This window comes from Styela clava, chromosome 15 (genome assembly GCF_964204865.1).
Source record: "Styela clava chromosome 15, kaStyClav1.hap1.2, whole genome shotgun sequence".
NCBI classification, from domain to species: Eukaryota; Metazoa; Chordata; class Ascidiacea; order Stolidobranchia; family Styelidae; genus Styela; species Styela clava.
In genome coordinates this window covers 4,839,856-4,854,694 of record NC_135264.1, presented here as the reverse complement: position 1 = coordinate 4,854,694, position 14,839 = coordinate 4,839,856, and positions in this window count along the sequence as shown.

Here is a 14,839-nt window from a genome sequence, read left to right as displayed (position 1 = left end):
CGTTATGTAAACAACTTGCTTGAGGATATTATTTAGCTACATACCGGTGAACTAACCGCAGTCTGGGGCTCTACTTTGATTCGAATACCTAACCGCTTATAATTTAAAAATAAAACTGGTATCTACTTTTGTCTATCGGAGTTTTTCTGGAATTATTTTTGGATTACGAAAACTAAAACAAAAGTCGATCAGACGGAAAGACCATTGAGTTATCTGAATTTTGAAACATAATTAAAAGCCTATATATGACACACAAAATCATGAATACGAACCGATCCAATGTTTACAACCATGCTTGAAAAGCCTCACACACCATAACGGGCACATGATAATAATATTGCGAAGCAAGTTAACGAAATAAAGGAAATGAATTGGTGCCAATATTGATCTGCGGTTACACAACTGATAGAAAGACGAGAACTGAAAAGTCAACTGTAACTGACGCCAGCATTGATCATGCTCATACATATTATGCAACTTCTATTTCACCAGTTACATTATAGGGGTAATCGACCCTACTCTGCGTGTTCCCACCGTGTTATAAAACACACGTTAACGGAGTGAAACGCTGATTTGCACTTCTTCAATAAGCAATAATAATGCAAAAATCATGAAAAACACCATATTCTCAACTCCCAAATGAGGGTCAAAAATCCGTGACAAATTGCTCGATACAAAGAAGGATCGATAACAATAAAGCTTTGCTAAGACTTGTCATTCGTTACGATAAATCATAATCAAATGAAACAAGAGAGCTACGCCCAAATTGTGGAAACGTCTGTTGGCAGTACAGTACGGTGTACCATACCGTCACATCACAATCTACAAATATATTCACACCAAGCGGAGCAGTACAGTGGGACACAAAATGGGGACCTATGCCCGCAGAACGTTTAATGACGTCATTGCAAACAAAAAAAATTTCACAGAGCTAACAGAAATATTTAAAATGAATAAAAGTAATAGCCTTCTGGGGAAAAATTTTATCTTCAATCACTAAAAATTTCAAAGCAATTGGTCCAGTATTCGAAGAGAAAAGCGGTTTATTCTGTGTCAAATAACAACAAGAACAAAATAATGTTGTAACGATCGTTATGTCCACTAGGTGTCCAATAAGGCACTACAATGGCTGGCAGCAGACATTGCACGGATTGCTCGGCGATGTAACAGGGTTTTATCAGCTGAACCCCAGTTGTGCAATATTGGATATGGCTCTGAAATAAGAAGCAGTAAATCATCGGTAGTGTTTTTGGCGATGTAAACTTCAAGCTTGTATAGTATTCAAACCGACTTGGATAATTTAACGGTCAATTTGGATAAGTGAACATCTCATTTCATTTTGCTACCTATGTATACGCCAAGATATTTATAGGAATAAACATTTTCAAGTTTTTTATCACTAATTTGGATTGCGATACCATTTTTAGATTTGCGTTAAATAACTATAAATGAATTTGTTCGCTATACCCCTAATATCGAAGTGTCTCAACTTGTAAACTGGGATGTCATGATTTACGGTATCGAAGGCCTTCCTTAGAACTCAAAATGTTGCACTTTCAAACATTATCCTTTCTAGTTTATCATAGATATATGATATTGAATCCAAAATAGCATGCGATGTAGATAGATTATTTTTAAACCAATATGAGATATATTTATTACATCATGGTTTGAAAAAGGGAATCAACCGAGCAATTTTGAGACATGCAGGAAAAATTTTGAAAAAAATTGAACAATTGAAAAATCCAACTAAACATGGCACAGGGAGATCAGCAACTGATTTAGGAAAGCGTGCTGGAATGTTGTTTGGACCAACTTGCCTTCCTTTCTTCCATTTGTAAAAAAGTACTTATACTCCCTTTCAAAAAGTGGGTATTGAACATTTTATTTTTGTGGCGAATACCAGCACCAACCCTTTGGTTAGCCATTACTTTTAATGTAGTCTTTCGAAAATTACTTGTGCAACTGTACGAAAGCAATCAATCGTAAATTTTGACATGTCCCTGGATATTTAAATATCATTTGAATGAGCTGGTTCACTCTCGTTTCTAATTAACTATTACAACAGTGTCATGATTTTTTATAGGACTTTTCGCTCATAACTGAACTTGAAAAATTCTCTACTATATTTCATGGAATCATTTCTATTTTAGATTGATCAAATTTTACTTTCTGAAAGACTGGTGAACCTGATGGTTTAACTGATCATCTACAACAGGGGTCGGCAAACGGCGGCCAGCGGGCTAAATGCGGCCCGCGAGCTAATTTATTGCGGCCCTCGAACGACCCAACATTTAATACATAAAACAAAAACTATTTCTAAATTTATTATTGTTTTTACACGGATTTATGTTTTAACAAGTGCTGGTGTACGGCGCTTGTTTTGTAATAAGTAGCTTCAGTTGTATGTCATTCGAGTTAATATCGATTTATAAAATGTAAAATTGTCTGGGAAACGGAGGGAAGTTCGCGACAAAGGTCGAACATTCCAAAGTGCTTGGGCGAAAAATATTTTTTTTTCTTGCACATTTCAAAACCAGTTTGCTCGATATGCCCAGTCTGCATCGCAGATATTAGGGAATTAAATGTTAATCTCGTTACGAAACAGTACAAAACGTGTTATCTGCACGTTCGGAAGCTCATAGTGCTGGGAGCAGCTTTATCTTAAATGAATTACACTTGGAAATTATAATAAATATGCCGAGTCAGCATCGTAGATATTAGGGGATTTTGCCATTAAAGTTGCCATAAAAACACCATCCTTCACATTGATAATAATGAGTGAATAAAAACAATGTATTGTTGGTTAGTATATCAAAAGAGGCCACATACAAATCTCACTGTGGCAGGCTTTTAACGCAATAATAGAAGGTGCGAATGCGCCGTAATTTGAAGTTCATTGTGGCGATTCTTCGAAGGCGGAATTATACGGCCCGCGCGCTACCAAAAAAGTTGATATTTGGCCCGCAAGTACATGAAGTTTGCCGACCACTGATCTACAAGACTTGATTACCTCGATTGAGGGACTTTCGGCTGACCAGTATTAACAATGTTTTTTTTTTGCTGAGAGACCTTAAGGACCTATTTGTTGGTCCGGGTGGTAAACTCGGGCTTGACTGGCAGGTAGAATTTGATCCGTCTGACAGAGAAAAAACTGTTCTCAGTCTCCCGAGAAAGGACACTACTAATTCGTAGCCATGACATTTGGTCTGTCCAATGCGCTTGCAACTTTCGAGCAGATGATAGATCGAGTGTTGGGCGGAAAAAATCGGGATAGGTTGTTCAAATTATTTGGATGATGTTTCAGCTCTCGGATCGATCAGATATTGACGCGCCGTTGAGCAGTTTGAAGAAAATTCTCATTCAACTTCGCGGTGCTGGTTTGAAACTTAAATTGACTAAATGTCAATTGTTCCATCGATCAGTAACCTATCTTGGATACAAAATTTCTTCTGAAGGAGTTTGCTGTGATCCTTACAATGTAGCAGCAATAGTGGATTGGAAAACGCCTCAATGAGTATCAAATGTTAGAAGTTTCTTGGAAACTGCCAACTATTATAGACGTTATGTGCCCGTTTATGCCACTATAGCATCGTCTTTACTTTGTTTGATTTGAAAGAACGTAAAATGTGGGTGGACTACCAGCAGCTCTTATCATGTATCTCGTTATTTTGCTAATCTTACACAAAACACTATAAAAATTGTGGGTGTGAAACTATGAAATACGCTTCCTGATTCAATTTGTTCTAAAAATTATATTCTATTTAAACAAGCATTAGAAAATCTTTACCTCGATGTCTATTTCTGTCAGTAATTTGGCTTTTGTTAGGACTATCTGTTTCAGATTTGTGAAAATATGAATACTGCAAAACCCCTATATTGTCTTGCATTGTATTGTCTACCATGGTGCAATGCGAACGGCATTGTCAATATCACTATTCGTTGATGTATAATCTTGAATATTATAATCATTCAGTCTTTTGTATGGTTATTTCTTTGCTGCAGCACTGCAACTCGCATCTACCGGTACCGGTATATATAAATCCTATGCATGCCTCAGAACAAAAGCACATATATATTACTTCGAAATTGTTTTCTTCCTCGCCCAATTATTAGCGATGTACCCAAAACTGCTAATATATTTTCCCTTTGGCAGTTGCTGAAAATTTCCCTCCTGTTATCTGAAATTTGTAGCTGCATGTTGTTGTTTTTTTTTCGCTCATTTGAGCATGACGTTAATAAGCTAAACTGACTTCTATAATTAGTAATCTCCTGACTTTCTCGATTTTATTTGTTTTTGCCGAATTGTATTCTCAATTTTGTTAAAGAATAATTAGGTCATTTCATTTTACGTTTGTTTGACGTGATCAGCTGCTAAACTCAGCAAACATGGTGTCGCTGACACGATGACTCTGTTAGTCTTTTGCGGCCCCGCGTCAATTGCGGAAATATTGTATGTCTCCTTATTTTTTCAATTGATCTTTTTGTTACCATTTTTTTCATTATCTGTGTAAATACAATATTTCATGCACGACTGAAATAAAATATCTGAATCTGACTGATGACTGTCAGGAAGCTTTTGAAATCATTGAGCGCCTTTGGACGTCAGCTCCTATTCTGGCTTTTCCATTGGTGCAAGGGGAGTTTATTTTTGACACCGACGCGAGTGGAACTGGGACTGGTGCTGTATTATCACAACTTCAAGGGGGAGAAAAACACGTTATAGCTTATTTCAGTAGGACTCTATCCAAGACGGAACGTCGGTACAACGGAGAAGGAACTGTTTGCGGTAGTTCAATCAGTCCTTCATTTTCGCCATCATTTGTGAGGCAGACACTTTGGGATTCGCACTAAACATGGTGCCGTAAAGTGGCTGTTGAATTTCAGAGAACCAGAAGGGAAGGTGGCTCTCTAGATTTCTACACTGTTCACATATGACTTCAATATTGAACATCGAGCAGGGCAGGGACTATACTTGGCAATGCAGATGGGCTGTCTCGTCAAACCAGACTCTGTAAGCGCACGGACTGCCCAGACTGTTTATCTACTTCACTGGACCCTGATATCAATATCCAGCTAGAAGTATCACCTAGTGAGTGCAGTGTTATGCACTTCCAAACCAAACTTCATAGGTGACAGTTGATGTGCTGGTCACCCAGTTATTTGTTCCTCGGATTATCCACACTGACAAAGGTCGAGATTTTGAATCTCGGTTGTTCACTGAGATGTTCGAATTGTATGGTATTGTCAAACGCATACGACACCATATCACCCTCGTTCTGATGGACAAGTGGAAAAGTTCAATCGAACGATTCAACAAATGATTAAGCCTATGATACACAATTCAGATCTTGCAATCAAGAATACCGGTTTTAATAAACTATGAATCAATGAATTCTCGGCAAAATTTAATAAAATGTCATATGAGTATATGACAATAAAACAAGAGGGCAATTATCAAATACATGTTTAACCGGTACGATAAAGCCTTACGAACTCCAGATCAATGGTTCTCAAACCTTTCGTGGTCCGTGGCACCCTTTCGGAGGCTTTTAGCACTCGTGGCTCCCCACTGTTCATCAATCCAGAAATACGAGCAATGTACATTTTACGCGCATTCGAAATCTAGTCCATATTGATTTAATTTGGTAAAACTGAAGACAACGTAACAGTTATCCAATTCCCTTCTCTAGGGAATATTTGAAAATTTATTTTTCTTCGTCCATAATCCTTTTACGACGACTATCTCGCAGTCTCGTGAAACTGTCGAAAGTATACTAGATTCAATCCTTTTCTGGACGTTAGATGGCCTGTCAACCGACTACAAAAGTTAGTTTTCGCAGAGCACAGAGATAGCCTACTTGTAGTGGTATTTTGGTAGGTAGAAATAACATTATGATCAAATAATTTATACACAAGTGAAAACACCATGTGACTGGAAATAGTCCTTCAGTTATGGTGAAACTAAAAACAAAACAATTTTCTGATAAATGGAAAAGTATGCAAACGAATTCGCATTAAAAACGATTTTGCGCTTAGTATTGTGGTTTCCCTCCAAATTCTCTCCGCCTCCTCCAGTTCCCTGTGTCCCATTAGGGGTGAAATATCGTGTCCCGAAGACCCACATGAGGAAATTTGAACAAACAAAAGTAATAACCATCTAGAGTCTAGACGTACGAAAAATATAAACTTGCTTGATCATTTGCTTACAGTCAGGAGCATTTTTTTTTACAAAACACCAACAATTTAGAAACCCATATTACTATTCCAAGTCCAACAAGAGAGCTACGCACAAATATATGGACACGTTAGACCAGAGCAAATCAGTCCTTACCGGTACCTTTGACGCTACCGGTACCCTCAAAAAAGTTCTGAATTTCCAGTAGCAAGAATTTTGCAGAATCAAAACGTACAGCCAGTCATGACACTGACTAAAATCCGTGTTCCCATGGATTAAAAATAAAACAGCAAAATTTTAGACGAAATATCAAATTTCATAGAATTCACGCAAAATTTTGAAATAAATAAAAGTAATAGCCTTCTGGAGAAAATTTTTATCTTCAACCACTGAAAATTTCAAAGCAATTGGTCTAGTATTCGAAGAGAAAAGCGACTTTTCAAAAACGTGTCAAAGAACAAGAACAACAACATAATATTGAAACGATCGTTATGTCCATTTCGTGTCCAACAAGAACAACAACAACACAATATTGAAACGATCGTTATGGCCACTAAACGTGTCCAATAAACAACATGATGCGCAACTCCGGCATTTTTGGCCGAAGATCGTATCCGATAGCACGCTCCAATGCACATACTTGGCGAGACGAAAACGAGCGGATTTGTGCTGCCAGTGAAGTTGAAATAAAAAACAAAAAAAAACATTTCGATTGCTAAAACGAATATTGAAAGTCATGAAACAGATGGGGAAAAAAAACAGCAAATAGTGGAAATCATGGATACAAACAGCAAACTGAAGTTGAAAAAATCTCACAATCACAGCTTTCGAAGGAACATAAAGAAGAAAATATGGAACTCGACCAACTAGAAATGGATGCAATCACTTCATTGATGAAACTAAGAAATGAAAGTGATATAATACAAAATAATATTGAAGGAAATCAAAGTAAAGATGAAAAGCCTGAAAGTCAGCCAAAGATCTTATTGATAGGGGACTCACAGGTAAAAAGAATAAGGGGCGTAGTATCACCACAAACTGTAAAAACAATTCATATACCAGACGGTACATTTATGCATGGAGAAAAGTGGTTGAATGATAAAGATCCTTGTGTAGAAAATCTTGCCTTATATTTTGGCACAAATCATTTAGATGAAGATATTGAAACCTTTAATCATCAAGTAGAGAGAATAATGAATTGTGCCAACCGATCCGCAATAAATGTATATTGTATGGAAATTGTGCCATATAAAGGATCAACAAAAAAGAAAATTGATACGAGTCAAATGAACGATATCATTAAACTGACAGCAAAACAACTTGACATCCAAGTTGTAGAATTACCAAAGAAATTCCAAGAAAACAATGAATCACTTTATGAAAAAGATGGTGTTCACCTAAGTGAAGAAGGGGCAAAACTTTTGGCAGGAAAATTACTGTATGAGGTCCAACAACATATGACATTCAAAAAGAGAAAAATGGACAACACCCCTAGTCAATATCAAACGTAAAGGGCATATAAAAAAAATCAGACTCTGTAAGGTATTTACTCATTTATCTGATTATGTTTTCTTGTGTTATTTGTGTTACATTTATGATTATTATTTTTTCTGATTTTTGTAATGAGAGATCAATATATAGTGTAAGATTTAATACTAAGGTATCATTAGCATAGTTTTTTGAAACAAAATGAATATGGCTAATAAAAGTAACCTTCTGTCTCTCATTACATATAATTTAAATGGGATGAGAAATGGATTTAAAAGGAAAAGTATTTTTGATTTTTTGAAAAAGCATAACACACGTATCATATTTTTACAAGAAACACACTGTAATAACCAATTATAGAAGCTTGTAATTGGAATAGGGAATGGGGGGGACAATCGTTCTGGTCCACATTTTCAAAATGGTGTTGGGATTATGATATCTAAACTTCTGGGAATGGTGTAACATTGCACCTCCCCAGTACAATATTAAAACTATAATTTTCCTACAAAATGTAAAACCAATATTAGGACTGATCATTGCGTGTGCAAAAGGGCAATATGGGATTTTCGAAATTATATTATATTTGAAGAAGGGCAAACTTACCAATCAACCATGCGAACAATTTTCAAATGCAAGCTGAAAGCTGCCATCAAATATATGGGAAAAGGAACAAAATTGAAAATAATAAGCGATGAAACCATTGATGTATTATTTGATAAATCTGTTATGCTTTAAATATGTATATAGTGTTATTTCATTTAAATTTCAAAGGCAACCACCGTATTTATTGTATATCATCAACATGGATAGAAAGTAGAAAAACCCTATAATCATGGTATGGAAGTTTTTTCTTATTCCTATCTAATTTATTGAAAACTTTTATTTTTCCATGCAAATTAATTACTGATGGTAATATAATTATAAATTAATACAAGAGAGCTATGCTCAAATATATGGACACGTAGAGTCACATAATTTTGATGACGTCATAGCGAAAAAAGAAGTAATAGCCTTCTGGAGAAAATTTTTATCTTTAACCACTAAAAATTTCAAAGCAATTGGTCCAGTATTCGAAGAGAAAAGCGACTTTTCAAAAACGTGTCAAGCGGTACTGAGTTAGCAGTCAGGCAGCATCTTACCTGTACACTGTAGGCCATATACGGTAATTGATCACAGAACAGTTGTTCCCTTGCAAATTTTATGTTGTTTACACTTTAGGACAGATAATTGATCACAGAACAATTCTTCCCTTTCAAATTTTATGTTGTTTCCAGTAGACTCTCATCAAAATAAACAAATATAGTAGGCTACAAGTGCTACAACGCTTGCATTACTGCACTGGTAGGACCGTGAAAGAATAAGTTACGGTAATTTCATTGTGGTAAGACACCGGTACCGGCACCAGTACCAGTATCGTACTTACGTACTGAGCTACCAGTACCGGTACCGAACCTGTAGGTCTGATATTCCGTTCCGCATACGATAGGCTATAAAACTTGCATTGCAGCATTAGTAATACCGCGGAAGGAATAAGTCAATTTCACTGCGTTACGGCACCGGTATGGCAACTTACCAGTACCGACCTACAGTAGCTGTAGTACTGAGCAAGACAATCGATCGCGAAACCGCTTGAAATAAGTGTAAAACAGTGTTCCCATGAGTAAAAATAAATACCGCGAAATTTTGTATGAAATATCATATCTCATAGGATTCATATAAAATTTAAGAATAAACAAAAGTAATAGCCTTCTAGCGAAAAAATTAATCTTCAACCACTGAAAATTTCAAAGCAATTGGTCCAGTATTCGAAGAGAAAAGCGACTTTTTAAAAACGTGTCAAAGAACAAGAACAACAACAAGAACAACAACAACATAATATTGAAACGATCGTTATGTCCACTACGTGTCCAATAATAACTCAATGTCACGACAGTGAAGACTGTGAAAATCATCGACGGGCAATCAGAGGCTGCGTAATTTATTTATTATACCAACTACAACTTGGAACTAAAATTATTTAAAATATCAGCAAGTTTTGTGATGTTTGTTAATATCATTAAATATTTAAGTAATACTTGGTAAGCGGAAACTTAATGATTAGAAGGGAGTTAAATATTGTAAAATATTGTATAATATTTAACCTGTATGAATGCTGAGATTGAAAACTATTAGGAAACTTCACAACATCTGGAAGAAATTAATCTTTTCTCTCTGTCAAAGTAGGCTATATAGTAAAAAATTCTTGTAAAAATTCAATTAATTTTCAAATTAATAAAAATGTTTTCAAAAATATTTGACAATGGACGGGGCATTGGGTTTATTCTAAAACATAAAGATAATTCAACGTAACTGTTTTGTTTTTTTTCAATTATTGAAATGCAGTAAGCATAAATAAAAACACAATGTTCTCTCTTGAGGCGGGAATGAGAAAAATACGTAGGCTATATTTTCTAATGCATTATTAAGTCACACGCGGACTGGGCAAAATCACGAGTTAGCGTAGTTATGCCGTTCGCCATGTAGAGCAGTCGTCAGCAAACTTTATGTATTTGCGGGCCAAATATACACATTTCCGGTAGCGCGCGGGCCTCAATATTTCCGCGTTCGAACAATCACTACATTAAACTTAAAATAATAGCGCATTCGCACCTTCTATTGCTGTTTTAAAAGCCTGCAAGAATGAGGCGTATATGTGGCCTTTTATCATATCTTATCAAACAATACATCGTTTTTGTTTACTTATTATCAATGTGAAAGATGATGTTTCTATGGCACATTGCCCGCGGTCGTCCAAATGACGATCTGACAAGCGAGTATGAAATTTATTCTAAGTGTAATGCGTTTTAAATAAAGCATTACGATCTTCCGAACGTGCAGATTACACGTTTTGCACTGTCGCACAGATGACGAATTTTTGATTACACGTTTCATAACGAGTTTAACATTAATACCTGCGATGCTGACCGGGCATATCGAGCAAACTGGTTTTGGAATGCGCAAGAACGAAAAATGTTCTCGCGTCCAAGCACTTTGGAATGCTCCTACCCATAAAGAAGGGCGGAATCGGTATGGTCGACATGAAGCTAAAGTCATATGCATGCCCATTCCAGAAATTAGCAACCATCTACTATATTGAAGAACCAAGCAAATTCTGGCATTTCGAGGGTTTTTACACTCTCGGTTCGAGGCTTAAAACAATAAAAAAATCTATATACAGCAACTCTTTTCCTCGTGCGATTCAAATCGACGCCCACTGGCAACACATTTTGAACATTAACCAGATATTGAATTTAGAACCCGACGATTGGAAAGATTTGACATTGAGATCAATCTATCATAAACTACAAGATAGATTGTATGAAAACAAACAAGAAAATACTGATTGGTTAAGAACAAACTATTTGAATTTAAACTATTTAGAACCCAGTTTAAAGCCACTTTTTACAAACCAAGAACGCGAAGTGTCGTATAGAATTAAACGCGACGCATATTTGTTGAGACATCGCAAATGGAGATACGGCCTGCTGAGAAACTTCGGAACCCCGCAGCTCCAAACACCAGCATGCAAACTCTGTAAAATAGCCATCGATACAACTCCGCACATCTTTCTCTCGTGTCCTAAGTATATAAAAATTCATAATTCAATCACCCGAAGTGTACAAGCCATACCCGGAAACTCGCTAAACATTGAACGACAAAATATTTTTTTAAATACATACGAGGGCCATAACAATACAGTGGTGATGGAAATACTCGCAATTTAATACTGGAGATAATAAACCTAAAAATCCGTCTAGATAGAAACATTAGTTTTATAAATGCATGGGATATACCGGAATTACAAAATAAGGTTCTTAATAAATTCAAATGCCATATTGATCAATTTGAACCAAACTTCATCGAAGTATACGACCTTAAATACAACTGGAGGAATGTCATACCATCGCATGGAACAAATGTATTCTCTTAGAATTTTACCAAATGTTTACCAAAAAAATGTTCGACTCTCGTCGCAAACTTCCCTCCGTTTCCAGGACATTTTCAACTTTTCTTTTAAAAATCAAACTCATCTCGAGCGACATACAACTGATGCTACTTATTACAAAACAAGTGCCGTACAGCTGCACTTGTTAACACATAAATCCGTGTAGAGACTAGTGTAGTAGAATAATAAATTTAGGATCAATTTTTTGTTGTATGTATTATGTATTAAATGTCAGGTCGTTCGAGGGCCGCAACAAATTAGCTCGCGTGCCACAGTTTGCCGACTCCTGATGTAAGAGCACAGGATGTCACTAAGTCAAAGTTTTAGCGATTAAAACTTGCACGTCATTTGGTGGTTTCATCCCCGAAAAAACTTTTTGCCCTGTGACGGGGTCAAGATAGTTTTTTAATTCAATGTGTCTGATTACTTTAAATCCGTCCATTTTCGAAGGTTCTTCCGGAGCTTTATTATATGTTTGACATGTTACAAGTTTCTCAATTCCCCTTTGTTTGGCAAGAACTGTAGATCTAAATTTCAAGAAAATAGTAAAGTTTTAATATCGATATGATGATAATAGGTTCAAAAAAAGTTGTATCACTATAAATACATTCACTGATCTTACCTTTTCATAAGTTCAGGCATTAGTCCTTTCCTTCTGTAACTTGGATGCACAGTTCCCATTCTCATCTCCCAAAAATTTTTGGTTTCAAGAATGTCAGATAATTGATTTACTCCAATTGCCACCATGAGCTTCACACGTATAAAACATATGTATTGTTTAATTTAATACATTTACGGGCAATATCGCAAAAGAAGATTCAAAGTAAATTGAAGTCAAAAATATATTTTCTACCCGATTTATAGTATCTGTCTTTTCACTGATATGTAGTGTTTCATCATATTTTATTCTTTCATTATCGTCGTGTTCCACATTGATGGCAATTCCACGTAATTTAGCATCTTTATCACTGAATGCCCCGAGTGAATTTCCTTGCTTTAAGAAAGACCTGAAATAAAATAGATTATTATATTTATATAAAAGCAATCAATGTTCTCATAATGAAAATATTTAAGAGATCAATTCCTTGAACTGATTTGGTAAAATAAATACTGATTATTTTATTTTACTAATACTGGTATTAACAAAGTAGTCGATGAATTAGCAATATCTTTATGTAGTATATATTCCATGTTTACCATGGATTTATTGAGTAATTAACCTATAATAGAATAATAAATAAAAGTATTAATATTGATTAATTGAAATTCTTATTTAGTCTCTAGTATTCTAAAGATTACAATAACAAGTGATTTATGATAAACTCTATGAAATTCTTTGGAGCGAAAAGGAGGCTTGGACAGGTAAAGTAAAGACCCCGCATTTATTGTGGAATGTTTTCTCACAAACAGAAAATAGGTAACTGTTCTTGCTAATGATAATATACTAATTACCAGTGATGACGATCACTTTTATTTATAAGTTTGGGTCAATAGACAAACAATTCGGTATTGGACAGAAAGAGACCCTAGATATCTACATAAAATATATCATAACAAGCGAGTAGCAGTTACGTAGTTTACGCAAAATGGCAATCAAATGCCTTGTTGTGTATGTAATAGAAATTTACCAAAGGTTTTCCTTGCCTATTTTATCAAAAAATAAAACTTGGGAGTTTATTTTTGCCTCATGCTTATAGTAGTCCTATACGTATAATATAAATGAAGGAGCAAATATGCGTTATTTGAGGAAAATAACATTTGCATCTTTGTCAAGTAGGCTACCTCTATCCGAGGATAATATGCAGGAATCGAGTCTTCCTTCGTCCAATTTAAATATACTCCCAATGAAAATGTAGATGTAAAATGTTCTTCGATCAAATTCCTGACAGCGCATAGATGCGTTACGCTTAGAAGTTTGTAAGTGTGATTTGTTATTGACGCCATAGTATAGATTTATCATAAAGTAAAAAGTTACAAACAATTGCTAAAATTTGTCTTCATTAGAAAATTTGGATGAAATGGATAATATAACAGTCTGTCAACACAAATATGCATATATAATAAATATCACATATTTATATATATATATATATATGTTATTTTCAATATTGATAATATATAATAACTTTCTCAAGCTAATTTTACAATCCACTCTAACAAAACAAATATGCATTATAATATTCGCTAAAAGGGCCAAGCACACTTGCAAAATATTAGCATAGGGATATCACTTAGTACGATATCCTATGTTGCACAACCCCTGTCTGATGTGAAAGGCATTTTTGTTTAGTTTTTCTGATAAAGAGACAAGACATGCTGCTGTCAGATTTCCCCGACCTCGCAATTGATTGGTATACGCTCGTTCGTTATGTAAACAACTTGCTGGAGGCTATTAGTTGGCTACATACCGGTGAACTAACCGCAGTCTGGGGCTCTACTTTGATTCGAATACCTAATATAATTATTATAATACCGCTTATAAATTAAAAATAAAACTGGTATCTACTTTTGTCTATCGGAGTTTTTCTAGAACTAATTTTGGATTACGAAAACTAAAACAAAAGTCGATAAGACGAAATGACCATTGAGTTATCTGAATTTTGAAACATAATTAAAAACCTATAAATGGCACTCAAAACCATGAATACGAACCGATCCAATGTTTATAACCATGCTCGAAAAGCCTTACACAACATAACGGGCACATGATATTAATATTGCGAAGCAAGTACACGAGATAAAGGAAATGATGCCAATATTGATCTGCGGTGACACAACTGAGAAGTTCAAAGTCACGAGAACTGCAAAGTCACGATCTGTCAACTGTAACTGACGACAGCATCGATCATGCTCATACATCTTGTGCAACTTCTATTTCACCAGTTACATTATAGGGGTAATCGACCCTACTCTGCGTGTTCCCACCGTGTTATAAAACACACGTTAACGGAGTGAAACGCCGATTTGCACTCCTTCAATAAGCAGACAATGGATTGTAATGCCAAATTCTTGTCAGATCGAATTGAATCAAAAAAAATATATTGAAATATATATACACTGAAACCTTACTACCATTTGTATACAGTTAAAATCCAAATCGGTAATAATACAAAAATCATGAAAAACACCATATTCTCAACTCCCGAATGAGGGTCAAAAATCTGTGACAAATTGCTCGATACAAAGAA